The 17,630-nt window shown below is 38.9% G+C and overlaps 1 pseudogene; it reads left to right on the top strand.

Annotated features, from left to right (window-relative positions):
* Window positions 1-4,140: 4,140 nt before the first annotated feature.
* Window positions 4,141-5,958, top strand: LOC136391715 (survival of motor neuron protein pseudogene; annotated as a pseudogene).
* The last annotated feature ends 11,672 nt before the right edge of the window (window positions 5,959-17,630 follow it).

The following is a 17,630-nucleotide window of genomic DNA, read 5'->3' as shown; positions in this document are numbered from 1 at the left end:
CGTTTAAAATCAAAGGAAAAATAAAAAGCTTCCCAGACAAAAAACAACTCAAGGAATTCACTACAACCATACCAATGCTGCAGGAAATGTTAAGGGGCCTGTTGTAAACAGATCAAAGGGGGAAAAAATATAGCAAAAAAAGAATACAGCTTTAAAGAATAAAATGGCAATAAACAACTACATATCAATAATAACCTTAAATGTAAATGGATTAAATGACCCAATCAAAAGACATAGGGTAGCTGCGTGAATAAGAAAACAGGACCCGTACATATGCTGTCTACAAGAGACACACCTTAAAACAAAAGATACAGCCTGTCCTGTGGTGGCGCAGTGGATAAAGTGTCGACCTGGAAATGCTGAGGTCGCCGGTTCGAAACCCTGGGCTTGCCTGGTCAAGGCACATATGGGAGATGATGCTTCCTGCTCCTCCCCCTTCTCTCTCTCCTCTCTCCTTTCTAAAATGAATAAAAAAATAAAAATAAAAAAAAAGATACACATAGATTTAAGGTAAAAGGATGGAAGAAAATATTTCATGCAAATGGAAATGAAAAAAAAAGCTGGGGTAGCAATACTTATATCAGACAAATTGGACTTTAAAACAAAGGATATAGTAAGAGATAAAGAAGGCCACTTAATAATGATAAAGGGAGTAATCCAACAGGAAGATATAATGATTATAAATATCTCTGCACCTAATATAGGAGCACCTAAACATATAAAGCAGACTTTGATGGATTTAAAGGGCAAAATCAACAGCAATACTATAATAGTAGGAGATTTCAATACCCTACTAACATCACTAGATAGATCCTCGAGAAAGAAAATTAACAAAGAAACAGCAGACTTATTGGACACACTAGATCAACCCGATTTAATCTTCAGAACTTTTCACCCTAAAGCAGCAGAATATACATTCTTTTCAAGTGCTCGTGGTACATTCTCTAGGATAGACCACATGTTAGGGCACAAAAGTGCTTTCAACAAATTTTTTTTTTTTTAGAGAGGAGAGGGAGAGACAGAGAGAGAGAGAGGAGAGACAGAGAGAGAGAAGGGGGGGAGGAGCTGGAAGCATCAACTCCCATATGTGCCTTGACCAGGCAAGCCCAGGGTTTCGAACTGGCAACCTCAGCATTTCCAGGTCGATGCTTTATCCACTGCGCCATCACAGGTCTGGCTGCTTTCAACAAATTTAAGAAGATTGAAATCATATCAAGCACTTTCTCCAATTACAACGGCATGAAACTAGAAATGAACCACAACAGAAAAGCTCAAAAATTCTCAACACATGGAAACTAAATAGCAGGTTGTTAAATAACGAATGGATTAAGAATGAGATAAAAGAAGAAATAAAAAAATTCTTAGAAACGAATGACAATGAGCATACACAACTCAAAATTTATGGGACACAGCAAATGCAGTGCTGAGAGGGAAGTTCATAGCACTACAGGCACACTTTAAGAAGCTAGAAAAAGCTCAAATAAACAACCTAACCCTGCATCTAACAGAACTAGAAAAAGAACAGCAAGTAAAGCCCAAATGTAGTAGAAGGAAGGAAATAATAAAGATCAGAGCAGAAATAAATGACATAGAGGCTAAAGAAACAATACAGAGGATCAATGAAACTAGGAGCTGGTTCTTTGAAAAGGTAAACAAGATCAATGAACCTTTAACTAGAATCACCAAGAAAAAGAGAGAGAGGACTCAAATAAATAAAATTAGAAATGAGAGTGGAGAAATTACAACTGACACAACAGAAATACAAAATATTGTAAGAAAATACTATGAAGAACTTTATGCCAAAATACTAGACAACCTAAATGAAATGGACAAATTCCTTGAAACATACAATCTTCCAAAAATCAATCTGGAAGAATCAGAAAACCTAAACAGACTGATTACACCAAATGAGATAGAAACAGTTATCAAAAAACTCCCAACAAAGAAAAGTCCGGGGCCTGATGGCTTCACAACTGAATTCTACCAAATATTCAAAGAAGAACTAACTCCTATCCTTCTCAATCTATTTCAAAAAATTCAACAGGAAGGAAGACTTCCAAGCTCCTTTTATGAGGTGAGCATATTTCTGATTCCAAAACCAGGCAAAGACAACACAAAGAAAGAAAATTATAGGCCAATATCTCTGATGAATATTGATGCTAAAATCCTCAACAAAATATTAGCAAACCGGATCCAACAATATATGGAAAAAATCATACACCATGATCAAGTGGGATTTATTCTGGGGAGGCAAGGCTGGTACAATATTTGTAAATCAATCAATGTGATTCACCACATAAACAAAAGGAAGGAGAAAAACCACATGATAATTTCAATAGATGCAGAAAAAGCATTTGATAAAATCCAGCACCCATTCATGATCAAAACTCTCAGCAAAGTGGGAATACAGGGAACATACCTCAACATGATCAAGGCCATCTATGACAAACCCACAGCCAACATCATACTCAATGGGCAAAAGTTAAAAGCAATCCCCTTAAGATCAGGAACAAGACAGAGGTGCCCCCTTTCACCACTCTTATTCAACATAGGTCTGGAAGTCCTAGCCACAGCAATCAGACAAGAAAAAGAAATAAAAGGCATCCAAATTGGAAAAGAAGTAAAACTATCATTATTTGCAGATGATATGATACTGTATATAGAAAACCCTAAAGTCGCAGTCAAAAAACTACTAGACCTGATAAATGAATTCAGCAAGGTGGCAGGATATAAAATCAATACTCAGAAATCAGAGGCATTTTTATGCACTAACGATGAACTGTCAGAAAGAGAAATTAAGGAATCAATCCCCTTTACCATTGCAACCAAAAAAATAAAGTACCTAGGAATAAATTTAACCAGGGAGATTAAAGACTTGTACTCGGAAAATTATAAAACATTGATAAAAGAAATCAGGGAAGATACAAACAAGTGGAGGCATATACTATGCTCATGGTTAGGAAGAATAAACATCATTAAAATGTCTATATTACCCAAAGCAATTTATAAATTCAATGCAATACCAATTAAAATACCAATGACTTACTTCAAAGATATAGAACACATATTCCAAAATTTATATGGAATCAAAAGAGAACACGAATAGCCTTAGCAATCTTGAAAAGGAAGAATAAAGTGGGAGGTATGACACTTCCAGATATCAAGTTATATTATAAGGTCACTGTACTCAAAACAGCCTGGTACTGGCATAAGAACAGGCATATAGATCAATGGAACAGAACTGAGAACCCAGAAATAAACCCACACTTTTATGGACAACTGATATTTGACAAAGGAGGTAAGAACATACATTGGAGTAAAGACAGCCTCTTTAACAAATGGTGTTGGGAAAATTGGACAGCTACCTGCAAAAAAATGAAACTAGACCACCAACTTACACCATTCACAAAAATAAACTCAAAATGGATAAAAGACTTAAATGTAAGCTGTAAAACCATAAGCATCTTAGAAAAAAACATAGGCAGTAAGCTCTCTGACATCTCTCGCAGCAATATATTTGCTGATTTGTTTCCACAGGCAAGTGAAATAAAAGACAGGATAAACAGATGGGACTTTATCAAACTAAAAAGCTTCTGCACAGCTAAAGACAATAAGAACAGAATAAAAGACAAACTACACAATGGGAGAATATATTTGATAATGCGTCTGATAAGGGGTTAATAACCAAAATTTATAAATAAGTTGTAAAACTTAATACCAGGAAGACAAACAATCCAATCCAAAAATGGGCAAAAGAAATGAATAGACACTTCTCCAAAGAGGACATACAGATGGCCAATAGGCATATGAAAAAATGCTCAACATCACTAATCATTAGAGAAATGCAAATTAAAACCACAATGAGATATCTCAAACCAGTCAGAATGGCGCTCATCAACAAAACAACACAGAATAAGTGCTGGTGAGGATGTGGAGAAAAGGGAATCCTCCTGCACTGTTGGTGGGAATGCAGACTGGTGCAGCCACTGTGGAAAACAGTATGGAGATTCCTCAAAAAACTGAAAATCGAACTGCCTTTTGACCCAGCTATCCCACTTTTAGGAATATACCCCAAGAACACCACAGAATGGCTCCAAAAGGAGAAATGCACCCCCATTGTTTGTGGCGGCATTGCTCACAATGGCGAAGATCTGGAAACAGCCCAAGTGTCCATCAGAGGACGAGTGGATTAAAAAGCTTTGGTACATATATACTATGGAATACTACTCAGCCATAAGAAACGATGACATCAGATCATTTACAATAACATGGATGAACCTTGATAACATTATACGGAGTGAAATAAGTAAATCAGAAAAAACTAAGAACTACATGAATCCATATATAGATGGGACATAAAAATGAGACTCAGAGACATAAACAAGAATGTGATGGCAACGGGGACGGGGTTGGGGGGAGGGGGGATGGGGGGAGGAAGGAGAGAGGTAGTGGGGAAGGGGAGGGGCACAAAGAAAACCAGATAGAAGGTGACAGAAGACAATTTGACTTTGGGTGAGGGGTATACAGCACAATCAAATGTCAAAATAATCTGGAGATGTTTTCTCTCAACATATGTACCCTGATTTATCAATGTCACTGCATTAAATTTAATTAAAAAAAAGACATGTATGGGAAGAATAAACACCAATAAAAAAAAAAGAACTTAGAAAACTCAACACTAAAAAAATGAACAATCCACTTCAAAATGGGCTAAGGAGCCAAACTGACACTTCTTCAAAGAGGACATACAAATGGCCAATAGACATATGAAAAGATGCTCAATGTCACTAATCATCATAGAAATGCAAGTTAAAACCACAATGAGATATCACCTCACACCTGTCAGAATGACTATCATCAATAAATGAACAACAAACAGCTCCCCATGGCAATGGGTAAAGGAGGTGTGGAGGTATCCAGGAGCAGGAGTCGGTGCTGTTCCAGCACAGAACAGGCCAGAGTGGTGATTCTGACAGTTGGGGTGGTACAGCACTGATAAAAACTTATGATAAAGCTGTGGTTTCACTTAAGCATGTTCTAAAAAATAGTAACATTTCTGAATCTTCAAATAAAAAGGCACACCTAAAATAAATTGTGCTAAGACGAATGAAAGCTAAAAAAAGAATACCACAACTCCCTTGAAACAGTAGAAAGTTGGTGACAAATGTTCTATCATTTGGTCAGAAGATGGCTGTATTTACCCAGGTATTATTGCTTCAATTGATTTTAAGAGATAAAACTGCATAGAAAGGAACAAAATCTGTCTGATCTACTTCCCCAGCATCTGAAGTAGCTAATAATATAGAACAGAACGCTCAGGAGAATGAAAATGGAAGTCAAATATGCTGCTCACAAAAATTAGGGGATATTTCAAAATGAATATGAAGTGATAAAAAATAGAAGCATTTGATTTTTTTTATTAAACAAGAATATCAGAAAAGCAAATGACAAGTCAAAGAAAGTTGTTTGATTATGGAAATGAGATGCAAAACCAACTTTTATTTCATTGGTGAAAATGCACTATACAAAAAAAGGGCTGAAAGTATTGGAGTATCTGCACATTCTCTGGTCCCCTAATTTTTGTGAGCAGTGTATTAACATGAAAGTGAAAACTACGCCAGGTCTCCTGGAAATAAGCCAATAACAGCAAGTCAAAAGCTGTTCCATAGAACTATTTTATCTCTACCACCCCCCATGCCAAGATCAGGACCAGGAAACCCAGGTCTAAAATTTAATGCCACCACCACCAGACTTCCTATGATGCTGGCTGCCTCCTTTTCCTTTTGAACCACCAATAATTCTCCCACCAGCTCCCAGATGTCCAGATTCTCTTGATAGTGTTGATGCTTTGGGAAATATGTTAATCTCTTGGTACATGAGTGGCTATCACAGTAGTTAATACATATATGAGTTTCAAATAAAATAGAAAAGGAAAAAAGGTACTCACATTTTAATTAAGAAGTAATTCATACAGTATTCTTAAACAGCTCTTGTCCAAGGAGAAGAAGATTTTGATGTGCCCTGGTCAATGTGAACAGTTTTCATCATTTTCTTCATGAACGCTTGGTTGAGTGGTACAATCATCTGCATTTACCCTTGTCAAATGTAACTCATGCTTAAATAACCAGCCATGTATTTCTAGGGAATAACCAATTTGAATAACTGAACAATGGAAATTTGAGTAATTAAAAGAAACTCAAGGTTACATATAGTGCAGAAAGTCAGTCAACGCTTTTGTGTATTGTAACTTTCTTAGTAAGTATGTTAAACTTTTTATAAATAATTGAAAGTAGTGTCTTGAAGACACAATAAACTTCTTATGAGCCGCAAAAATAAATAAATGATAAATTTTAAAAATCAACAAGTGCTGGCAAGGATGTGGAGAAAAAGAAACCCTCATGCACTGTTGGTGGGAATGCAGATTGGTGCGACCACTATGGAAAACAGTATGGAGTTACCTCAAAATATTAAAAATAGAACAGTCTTATGACCCAGCAATTCCACTTCAGGGAATATGTTTGAAGAAAACCAAAACTGTAATTTGAAAAAAATATATGGGCAGAGCATCGCCCCCTAGTGGGCTTACTGGGTAAGATCCCAGTTGGGGCACATGCAAGAGTCTCTCTCTGCCTACCCTCCTCTTGCTAAATAAATAAATATTGTGGGAGATCCTCCCAGTTTAGATCAAGCATTTCTTGCAGCCTTGGCACTGTAGTTGTTATCAATAAATTGAAGAGTCAGAGTCTCTTTATGGAAAGGTTAGCCATTAATTGGGAAGTCACATATGATACAATTAAAGAACAATAGAAAGGATACAGTCAAATACTATATTATGTGAATAAACTTAGAGTGATTTTAGAATTTAATATTTCCATAGAGTAAAGTCCTGTGAAATTACTAGGCAAGGATTTTCTCTAACCTTGCCCTTGGAGCTAAGTCGTATATATTGTCAGTGGAAAAAATAGCACTACGGAAGCTTTAAGAATGGCTTGGTTTGTGCTCTCCCTTCCAGGAGCATGCCTGCACCGTCTCCTTTCTTCTGCCCCTTTCCTTCCCCCTCGGGGCATTTTATTTACCTCTCTGTTTCTCCAAAGCTCTAACCAGGGGAGCAACCAGGGGAGCAATAGGCAGCAGCAACTGGCCCCCGACTAACCCCCTGAATCTGTCTCCAAGGTTTCCTTTCCTCTGACTTTCTTCCTGCACAGCCAATAAATTCTTCCTTTACTTGCTGGGGAAAAAAGAATGGCTTAGTGATGCTGGTTGATGAAGTTTGTATTAAGGAACTTGATGAGCTGTAAGGGGCATAGGGATAAAGTCAGAATTTTCTGTAGTTAAAACAAAAAAACCCAACCAACAAAAACTGCAAAAGCCCAGATGAGGATGTCACATAAAGAACCCTGGATTTAGGAATCAAGTAATGTGGATTATATAGTTCTTTGTATAATGTTATGTTAGTTACTTAGCTTCTTTGAGTCTCATTTTGCTACCATTTGTGGGTTAGTTTATATGTACACAAAGGCATTTAAGTTACAGCCATTCTCCTTGTGAGAGGGTAACATACAGATGATGAATTTTAAGGATGTTTCTTATTAAAACTTTTATAGAATTTAAAGAGTGAGAAACAGATTTTTTAACATGTAGTCCATATCCCCATTTAATGATATAAAAATCTATTCAGTACTCCTGAGGAGGGAACATAAAGTTTATATTGAATATCTTGTCTCTTTTTAGATAACTTAAGTATTGGTCATTAACATTCATATGAGAGCTTGCCTTCACTTGGGTCTGAATTGTGCAGTTCATGAAGCACTTTTACACATGCCCCAAGACTAGCATCTTGCCATTTTATTCAGTGCTGAACTCTGTGGGGGTAAGGTGAGAGTATCAGATATTTTCACAGAACTAAACTATGACATTCCCTCCTCCTTATTTGACTCAGTTTTCATAATCTTTTCCCCCCACTCAGAGCATAGGCCCATTTCTTCTCCATACTAGGATGCATCCTGCTGAGCCAGGTAGGCCACCTGGACACTGGCAACTTTAGTCTTCTTTCTGGACTAACCTTGCTATCCTCTCTTGGGGCTAAACTTTGTTGAGACCCAAAACAGATCATCACTAATATTCTCTTTGGAACCTAGAACAGCAATTTGAGTACATCTAGCCTTGATTAAAGCTCAGTGCTTCTGTTTATTTTGTAATAGAAATTCACTCCAGAGTTCCAGTAGGAATTCTGAGAATGGTTTAATTTGCTTTGCTTCTCAACCCTGTAATTCATTGCTGCCATCTAAAACAGAAGCCTGTCCAGTGATCACTTCTGCCTCCTCATATTCCAATATTGTTACCTGCTATCCTCAATTTACTTTCCCATTGCTGCCCTCCTTGCCAATTCTTTGCATTCTAAAGACCTTACTTCCTTATTGCTTTATAAAATAAACTTTCCTACCTTTTTGTTAACTAAAATCTGCTCTAAGCCACATTTTCCTAAGGATTATTTCAAGTGGCATGTGCTCACTTTCTCACTTAACTATTGCAAGGTTTGAATGGGTGAATTATATTTCTGATTTCTACTGCCACACTTTAAGGCCTCTACTATTAAGCTGTACTATGTATCCTCAACTCTGTCATCTCATTACATTCATTGAGGACTTTGATGGTTCATGAGCATATCTACCCCTAGGTCTTCCATCATGCTGGACCATATCATTGGTCACGAATGACCTTACAGTTTCTGGACCACCACTTTCAACAATCATTTTCACACCAGTTAGCCAACCAATTTCAAGGTCATACCTTGGACTCTGTCAAAAACTTATTTCTCAAAAGTTAAATTTTAAGATTTTGTTCATACTATTCTGGTTTTTAATGTCCTTTGATCTCTTCCTCTCAGTTTATTTACTCTGACCTCAAGAAATCTCCACTTCTTTAATCACTTTTTCTTCCAATCTGTCAATTCACTCTGGCTTCACCTCTTTTCTTCTCCATTTGGCATAGACACACTTATGGTCTGTTGTTTCCCCGCTCCTGCAGAACCTTGTCCCTGAATCATTTTAGCCACCTTGCCTTCTTTGCTCTCCCGGGCTGCTGATACTACTGAGTTCACACCATTGATAGGTAGCATCACAAGTTGATTCAAGTAGGCAGGCTCTCAAAGCAGTTTAGCAGCCCCAATGCTCCAACAACTTTTTCTATTCTTAAAGGCTATTTCAGGCTTTCATCTCTTGTCAAGTCCCCATTCTACCACCTCTCTTCCCTCAGCAGAGGCCTCCCCTCCTAACACTGAGGAAATTGAAGCTGACAGGAGAGTTCTAAGCTTCCCTAGTCACTTCTACCATCAGTATCCTAATCTGTCTCTGAACGGGTGTCTATCCTCTGAGCAACACTATGACTGTATAGATGAATGAGTAAGTCAGTGAATCTCATCTCATTTTGAGTCCTTAGAAACCTGTTCCATCAGTTAGTCCCTCTCTTCTTTATCTTCAGTTTCTCCTTCTTCCTAATTTAACATACAAATAATACTCTAGTCTCCTGTATTAACATTCTCCCTTGAACCTGTCTTTCCTCTCCTGCTCTCTTTCTAATTTCCCTGGTACTCCAGCCCCCCCTTTTTTTTTCTCTACTTAACTTTCATATCACTCTTTAGTCTATTATAATCTTGATTCTGTCCTCAACATTCTACTGAAATTACTCTTACTAATTAGCTGCCTACATACTGCTAAATTCAATGAAAACTTCAGTTCTTACTTCACTCTTCAGCATTTGATACTCTTGTTCTCTCCCTATTAAAAACTCCTCCATTGGCTTCTTGGCCATCACTTTTCTCTAAATTTTCTTCTCTCTAGGTGCTCTTTAATCAGTCTCCTTTTCTGTTTACCCCTTAAAATGGTGTCATCAGGGGCTCTTTTCTGTATACCCTCCTTGGATGCCCTAGTCCACTTCCAGTTGCCACTTTTCAGATGTTTCCCAAGTCAATACCACCTGCCCATGCTTGCTTTCTTTGCCCTTTAATAACTGTCTGCTAAACATTTCCACTTGAATTTGTTTTCATCACTCCAAACTCGTGTCAAAAACCAGATGTTCCTCCTTTCCATCCCCAAACCAGTTTCTCTGTCTTTATTCCCTATCCAAAAGAATAGCTACTTGTCAAGCCAAAATTCTGGGAACCATCCTATATTCTTTCTGACTGCTCACTTCCTGTGTCTCAAAATCCTTTTAGATTTATCTCTCTTATCTCTACCTCATTTGCTCCAGTTGGAGTGTATTAGTTCAAGAGCCACTCTGTTCATTGCATTTTCCTGTGGTATTTGCCCCGTTTACTTTTCGAGGCTCATCTGCTTCCACTCACACCATCAGTCACCGTGCTGCAAACACATAAGACTTTTGTTTCCTTAACACATGTTAGGCTCTTCTCTCTGGAATGTTCTCCTAGCTCTCTCATTCTTGAGATATCAGCTATCTCTTTAGAATCCCTCTTGTTCTCTTTCACAATAGTTTGTTCTATTTCTTATGGGACTTTTCAATATGTGATATAGGCCCTGGCAGGTTGGCTCAGTGGTAGAGCATCGGCCTGGCGTGTAGGAGTCCTGGGTTCGATTCCTGGCCAGGGCATACAGGAGAAGCACCCATCTGCTTTTCCACCCCTCCCCCTCTCCTTCCTCTCTGTCTCTCTCTTCCCCTCCCGCAGCCAAGGCTCCATTGGAGCAAAGTTGGCCCAGGCACTGGGGTTGGCTCTATGGCCTTTGCCTCAGGCACTAGAATGGCTCTGGTTGCAACAGAGCAACGCCCCAGATGGGCAGAGCATTGCCCCCTGGTGGGCATGCCGGGTGGATCCCGGTCAGGCGCATGTGGGAGTCTGTCTAACTGCCTCCCTGTTTCCAACTTCAGAAAAATTAAGAACAAATAAACAAACTAAATATGTGATATATTTGTTTATAAGTTCTATGAGGGCAGGGGCTTTGTTTCTTTTAACTCTATACTCAGCAACTAGGACAATACCCTCTATACTGTAAACATTTAATAACTAACTTGAAGTTCCATGCTTTTGTTCTTTCCTAAATATTGACCCTCTCAATTTATTATTCTCTATGTTTGGCTTATCATGCCATTACTTTCTTTTTCTTTTTATTTAAATTTTAGTGAGAGGAGGGAGGCAGACAGACAGACTCCCGCATGCACCCCAACCAGAATCCACCCGGCAAGTCCACTAGGGAGCCATGCTCTGCCCATCTGGGGCCATTACTGGGTTGCTCAGTAACCCAGCCATTTTTTTAGCACCTAAAGTGAAGGCCGCGGAGCCATCCTCAGCTCTGGGAGGCCAACTTGCTCGAACCAACTGAGCCATAGTGGGAGGGGAAGAAAAAGAAAGAGAAGGGGGAAGGGAGGACTGGAGAAGCAGATGGCCACTTCCCCTGTGTGCCCTGACTGGGAATTGAACCCAGGACTTCCAGACACTGGGTGAGCACTCTACCCACTGGGCCAGCTGGCCAGGGCCACTTTTTCCTTACTACCTCCTCATTCTTCAAAATTCAGCTGACCCCAAAACTCTCCCCCCAAACTTTTATATTACTCAGAATTTGATTTATATGCCTTTGCATGGAGCTCTGATATAAGTTAGATTGTACAATGGTTCTCAAAGCACAGTCTTTGGACTAGCGGCATCAGCAGCACCTAAGAATTTGCTAGAAATGAAAATTCTTGGGTCCTACTCCAGATGTCCTAAATCAGAATCTCTGGGGTGGAGCCAACAACCTGTATTTTAACAAGCCCTCCAGGTGACTGTGATGCATGCTCAAGTGTGAAAACCACCAGACTGTATTATAGTCACTACATTTATATTTCCAGATCTAGCACAATGCCTAAACAAGGTTATTATAAAGATCTAACTTTACAAAGAACTGAAACCCATCTTTCTGTAGCCTCACACACCAATCCTGATTCTTTCAGGGATATGAAAAATTGTTCAACTGGGCCCTGACTGGTTGGCTCAGCAGTAGAGCCTCACCCAATGTGTGGAAGTCCTGGGTTCGATTCCCAATAATCAGGGCACACAGGAGAAGCAGCCATCTGGTTCTTCACCCCTCCCCTTCTCTCTCTCTCTCTCTCTCTCTCTCTCTTCTCTCCCCCCTCTACTCTTTCTGTCTTCTCCCACAGCCATGGCTCAAAGGGTTTGAGCAAGTTGGCCCCAGGCCCAGGTGCTAAGAATGGCTCTTTGGCCTTGCCTTGGGTGCTAAAATAGCTCGGTTGCCGAGCAATAGAGCAGTGGCCTCAGATGGGCAGAACATTGCCCTATAGCAGGCTTGCTGTGTGGATCCTGGTTGGGGTGCATATGGGAGTCTGTCTCTGTGTCCCTGCTTCTCACTTAAAAAATAAAAATAAAAAATTAGATTTAGCTGCTTCCATTTGCAAGTATTTTCAACATTTGATCATAACCATTATTTCTACCTCCCCACCACTCATCTTCAATCTTCTGGTTTAATATTCTTTCTCATGTGCTATGTCTTTGAGTAACTTCAAACTCAAACTCATCAAATTTATCTGAACAAACTTCAACTTAATATCTATCTTAAACATACATTCAGGACATCCTTTTAGCTTTCAAGCTATAATTCTAAAGGTGGAACTGTATGTCTATATAGTCACCCCAACAAGATGGAGTTCACAATGAATATGACTAACATTTCGTTTGTACAGTTGGAGACGTACTGTGGAAACAAAGTGTGGTCCAAAGCTCTGTACAAGCCCTGGCCACGTAGCTCAGTTGGTTAGAGTGTGGGCCCAATAAGCCAAGGTTGCAGGTTCAATCCCTGGTCTGGGTACATACAAGAATCAACCAATGAGTGTATAAATTAGGAGAACAACAAATCAATGTTTCTCTCTCTCACTCTCAAAAAAAATAAATAAATAAATATAAATAAATAAATAAATAAGCCGCATTTTCTATCTCAAAGAACCTTCCTTGTCTTAGTAACATGAAAATATTTTTGTAAGTGATTTCATATACCTGAATTGATGGTTCTCATCACTGGTGACTCATTAGAATCATCTGGAAAGCTTTGAAAAACCATCCTTGCCACTGCTGCCCCAGACTAATCGAATCAGAGTATCTCAGAGTGAAGCCCAAGCAACAGCATTTCTTTTTAACAGCTGTACTGAGGTATAATACCGTGAAATTCATGCTTTTTAATGTAGGAGTCAATGATTTTTAGTAAATTTACAGAATTGTGTTACCATCATCATTTCTAACTTTAGGATGTTTCCATTACCCCAAAAAGAAATTTTATACTCATTCATAGTCATTCCCTGTTTTCAATCTTAATCCTAAACAACCATGAATATAGATTTGCCTTTTCTAGGCCCAAATATGAAGATTTTTAAAAATGTTTACAAGTTATTTTAATAATGAACCAGGTTGAGACACATACTAAAACGTATAAAGAGAACATAATAGAATGGCCTATTAAATTCCATTGTCAAATTAATTATCTCGTCATACTAACGATGGTTATACATAGAATGGTACTGGTGTAGGTGGTGCTTGGGCTCTACTCTGAGATACTCTGAGTCGATTAGTCTGGGGCAAGAGTGGCAGAAATGGTTTATCAAAGCTTTCCAGATGATTCTAAGGAGCCACCAGTGATGAGAGCCATTAATTCAGGTGTATATGAAATCACTTACAAAAATACTTTCATGTTACTAAGACAAGGTTCTTTGAGATAGAAAATGTGACTCTTTTATTTATTTATTTATTTATTTATTTATTTGAGAGCGAGAGAGAAACATTGATTTGTTGTTCCCCTAATTTATTTTTTTATTTTTTATTTTTTATTTTTTTTCATTTTTCTGAAGCTGGAAACAGGGAGAGACAGTCAGACAGACTCCCGCATGCGCCCGACCGGGATCCACCCAGCACGCCCACCAGGGGCGACGCTCTGCCCACCAGGGGCGACACTCTGCCCACCAGGGGGCGATGCTCTGCCCATCCTGGGCGTTGCCATGTTGCGACCAGAGCCACTCTAGCGCCTGAGGCAGAGGCCACAGAGCCATCCCCAGTGCCCGGGCCATCTTTGCTCCAATGGAGCCTTGGCTGCGGGAGGGGAAGAGAGAGACAGAGAGGAAAGCGCGGCGGAGGGGTGGAGAAGCAAATGGGCGCTTCTCCCGTTGTGCCCTGGCCGGGAATCGAACCCGGGTCCTCCGCACGCTAGGCCGACGCTCTACCGCTGAGCCAACCAGCCAGGGCCTGTTCCCCTAATTTATACACTCATTGGTTGATTCTTGTATGTACCCAGACCAGGGATTGAACCTGCAACCTTGGCTTATTGGGCCCACACTCTAACCAACTGAGCTACGTGGCCAGGGCTTGTACAGAGCTTTGGACCACACTTTTTTTCCACAGTATGTCTCCAACTGTACAAACGAAATGTTAGTCATATTCATTGTGAACTCCATCTTGTTGGGGTGACTATATAGACATACAGTTCCACCTTTAGAATTGTAGCTTGAAAGCTAAAAAAATGTGTTGAATATATGTTTAATAGACCATTTTATTATTTTTCCTTTATACCTTTTAGTATGTGTCTGTATTCCCAAACATTTTTAGTCTGCTTTCTTCCCTTTGGCTTGTAAATGATCATCAATGGAAGTTATCTCTGGAGTGTTCTTCAGAGATAATGTCTCCAGAAATGCTTGCAACATATTGGTGTTGACCCCATCTGTAAAGTCATTTTTATAGTCTTTTCACATTGAAATTTTCTTCACTAGATTTTGCTGTCTGACTTCTCTGGCAAAAATAGGTTTTTGCTTTATAAATGCACTAATATTTAAAAAACTTTTGGGGAGAAAGATATTTTATGTTTTGTTTTGTTTTTTAAATAGTACATTCACATTGGTTTAAAAGTATTAAAAATAAGAAATAAAATCCTCCACCAAAAAATTGACCGCTGTTAAGATTTAACCAAATTTCCTATTGGATAACTATCTGTATATTTATGGATGCATATATACAAATATGTACATAAATGAGGTCACACTCTATGAACCTCTTTCTATCTTGCTTTTTTTAATGAAAACATTTTATGTAAGGCAATAACTGTAGATTTATCATTTTAGTGGCTATATAGTTTCAAATTAAATAGAATCTTGATTTTAAGAGCTATGTACATTGAAGACATTATTGCTTTGTCTTGTGTTGCTGCAAATTTTTTACCACTTTGTTAGCCTTTTAACCTTATTTATATTTTTTCCTTTACAGAAACTATTAAATTTTATGATATAAACTTAACCTTTTTAATTTTATAACCCTGATTTTTCTGACATGCTTAGAATGACCTTTTCTTCTATAAGAAAATAAAAATACCTCACAGTTTTGCTCAATACTTTTATAGTTATATTCTTTTTTTTTTTTTTTCCCTGAAGCTGGAAACGGGGAGAGACAGTCAGACTCCCGCATGCGCCCGACTGGGATCCACCCGGCACGCCCACCAGGGGCAACGCTCTGCCCACCAGGGGGCGATGCTCCGCCCCTCTGGGGCATCGCTCTGTTGCAACCAGAGCCACTCTAGCGCCTGGGGCAGAGGCCAAGGAGCCATCCCCAGCGCCCGGGCCATCTTTGCCCCAATGGAGCCTCGGCTGGCTGCGGGAGGGGAAGAGAGAGACAGAGAGGAAGGAGAGGGGGAGGGGTGGAGAAGCAGATGGGCGCCTCTCCTGTGTGCCCTGGCCGGGAATCGAACCTGGGACTTCTGCACGCCAGGCCAACGCTCTACCACTGAGCCAACCGGCCAAGGCTATAGTTATATTCTTGATACTAAGTCTTTGTTCCATCTTGAATTGATTGTTGTGAGAAATTCCAAGTTTTTCTAGATTATTCATTTCTTGACTACATTTTCTAAGTTTCTTACAGCATGTTCTTTCCCTCTTCTAAATATTTGAGCATCTGCCTTGCATTTCTATGCATGTGTAAAAATAGTCATTCCAAAAACTCTAATATGCAAGCACAACTTTACATATGTGTATACATTCAATATATTCAATGCATCAGGTATCTATTGCTGTGTAACAACAATACCACAAATTTATTAGCTTAAAATAACACACATTTATTACCTCAAAGTTTCTGTGGGCCAGTAGTCAAGGCACAACTTTGGTGAACTCTCTGCTTCAGGATCTCACAAAGCTGTAATCAAGGTAGTGTAATCAAGGTTTCAGTTTCATTTGAAGCTTGGCTAGGAAAATATCTCTTGCAAGCTCAAGTGGTGATTTTAGCATTTAGTTCCTTTTGGGTCATCAAACTGAGGGCCTCAGTTTTTTGCTGGCTGTCAGCCAGGGGCCATCCTCAGTTCCTCGGTTTATGCACTTTTCCAACATGGCTACTTATTTCCTCAAAGCCAGCAAGGGAGTCTTTCAGCAAGACAGATGTTATAGTCTTATATGACATAATTATGTACACATAATCACACACATCCTGTCACCTTTGCTATGTTCTATTGGTGAGAAGTATATTACAGGTTCTGCTCATGCTCAAGAGGAGGAGGTCACAGAGGATGTGAGTACCAAGAGGCAGGGATCATGGGAGCTACCTTAGAGTCTGACTGCCAGTCACAGTCAGTTTGAGTGATATGCTGCATCAGATTAGGACTGAACTGCTTGAGAAATAAGCTAACCCTAACCTTAACAAAATTCATTCTATCCATACTTTCCTATTCAAGTTAGATTGAAAAAGACAACTGTAATGGCTTTGTTTTTCTACAGTTCATTAACTTTCTTCACTTGGGCTAAACTTTTATAAGACTGCTGTAATTTGGGGTAATTATAACTGCCCTTTGGCCAATCCCTTCCTGCCAATCTCCCAATCTCCCAATCTCATCAAGTCTATTTCTATGTGTTCTGAGTTCCTTGTCCCTACTGGTAGTTCTCTTCTGAACACACTCCAAATTGTTCATATCCTTTTTAAAAAAATTATTTTCAATTACAGTTGACATACAATATTACATTAGGTTCAGGTATATAACTCAGTGATTAGACATAACTTACTAAGTAATCATCCAGATAAATCTCTTACCCATCTGACATCATACATAGCTTTTAGAATATTATTGACTATATTTCCTATGCTGTATTTTACATCCCCATAACTATTCTGTAACAACCAGTTTGTGGTTCTTAATTCCTTCACTGTTTTTCATTTATTTCCCCAATCCCCCTTCCATCTGACAACCATCAGAATGTTCTCTGTATCCATGAGTCTGTTTCTGTTCTGCTTCCTTTTTTATTTTGTCTTTTAGATTCAATTGTTGATAAATATGTATGTATTGCCATTTTGTTCATATTTTTTATCTTTTTCCCCTTCTTTTTCTTAAAGAATATCCTTTAACATTTCATGTAATGCTGATTTGGTGGTGATGAACTTCTTTAGCTTTTTCTTGTCTGAAAAGCTCTTCAGATGTCTTTCGATTCTAAATGATAGCTTTGCTGCATGGAGTAATCTTGGTTGTAGGTCTTTGCTTTTTATCATTGGAATATTTCTTACCAATCCCTTCTGGCCTACAAAGTTTCTGATGAGAAATCAGTTGACAGTCCTATGGTAACTCCCTTGTAGGTAATTAATTGTTTTTTTCTCGCTGCTCTTAAGATTCAATCTC

Source organism: Saccopteryx leptura, chromosome 2 (genome assembly GCF_036850995.1).
Source record: "Saccopteryx leptura isolate mSacLep1 chromosome 2, mSacLep1_pri_phased_curated, whole genome shotgun sequence".
NCBI classification, from domain to species: Eukaryota; Metazoa; Chordata; class Mammalia; order Chiroptera; family Emballonuridae; genus Saccopteryx; species Saccopteryx leptura.
This window is presented reverse-complemented; position numbering and strand designations above follow the sequence as displayed.